A 1,855-nucleotide genomic window follows, 5' to 3' on the forward strand; every position below is an offset into this window, starting at 1 on the left:
GTCTAAAGAACAAGGACAAATAGTTTACACAATGATTCACAAGGACTAATGAACAAGGACAAATGGTTTACACAACGAGTCACAAGGACAAATGGTTTACACAACGAGTCACAAGACTAATGAACAAGGACAAATTGTTTAAACAACGAGTCACAAGGACTAAAGAACAAGGACAAATGGTTCACACAACGAGTCACAAGGTCTAAAGAACAAGGATAAATAGTTTACACAACGATTCACAAGGACAAATGAACAAGGACATATATTTTACACAACGAGTCACAAGGACTAATGAACAAGGACAATTAGTTCACACAACGAGTCACAAGGACTAATGAAAAAGGAAATATGGTTCACACGACAAGTCACAATAACAAGGACAAATGGTTTACACAACGAGTCACAAGGACTAATTTATAATGGCAAATGGTTTAAACAACGAGTCACAAGGACTAAAGAACAAATACAAATGGTTCACACAACGAGTCACAAGGTCTAACGAACAAGGACAAATAGTTTAAACAACGAGTCACAAGGACTAATGAACAAGGACAAATGGTTCACACAACGAGTCACATGGACTAATGAGCAAGGATAAATGATTCACACAACAAGTCACAATAACAAGGATAAATGGTTTACACAACGAATCACAAGGACTAATAAACAAGGACAAATGGTTTAAACAACGAGTCACATAGACTAATGAACAAGGACAAATGGTTTACACAATAAGTCACAAGTACAAATGGTTTACACAACGAGTCCCAAGACTAATGGACAAGGACAAATGGTTCACACAACAAGTGACATGGACTAAAGAACAAGGACAAATGGCTCACACAACGATTTAGAAGGACTAATGAACAAGGGCAAATAGTTTACACAACGAGTTAGAAGGACTAATGAACAAGAACAAATTATTCACACAACGGGTCACAAGGACTAATGAACAAGGAAAAATGGTTCACATAACAAGTCACAATAACAAGGACAAATGGTTTACACAATGAGTCACAAGAACCAAACAACAAGGACAAATTGTTTAAACAACGAGTCACAAGGACTAAAGAAAAAGGACAAATGGTTCACACAACTAGTCACAAGGACTAATGAACAAGGACAAATAGTTTACACAACGAGTCACGAGGACTAATGAGCAAGGAAAAATGGTTCACACAACAAGTCACAATAACAAGGACAAATGGTTTACACAACGAGTCACAAGAACTAAAAAACAAGGTCAAATTGTTTAAACAACGAGTCACAAGGACTAAAGAACAAGGACAAATGGTTCACACAACGAGTCACAAGGTCTAAAGAACAAGGACAAATAGTTTACACAACGAGTCACAAGGACTAATGGACAAGGACAAACGGTTTACAAAACGAGCCACAAGGACTAATGAGCAAGGATAAATGGTTCACACAACAAGTCACAATAACAAGGACAAATGGTTTACACAACGAATCACAAGGACTAATAAACAAGGACAAATGGTTTAAACAACGAGTCACAAGGACTAATGAACAAGGACAAATGATTTACACAAGGAGTCACAAGGACAAATGGTTTACACAATGAGTCACAAGACTAATGAACAAGGACAAATTGTTTAAACAACGAGGCACAAGGACTAAAGAACAAGGACAAATGGTTCACATAACGAGTCACAAGGTCTAAAGAATAAGAACAAATAGTTTACACAATGAGTCACAATGACTTATGAACAAGGACAAATGGCTCACACAACGAGTCTTATGGACTAAAGAACAAGGACAGTTGGTTCACACAACAAGTCACAATAACAAGGACAAATGGTTTACACAACGAATTACAAGTACTAATAAACAA

Source organism: Silene latifolia, chromosome 10 (genome assembly GCF_048544455.1).
Source record: "Silene latifolia isolate original U9 population chromosome 10, ASM4854445v1, whole genome shotgun sequence".
In the NCBI taxonomy this organism is placed as follows: Eukaryota; Viridiplantae; Streptophyta; class Magnoliopsida; order Caryophyllales; family Caryophyllaceae; genus Silene; species Silene latifolia.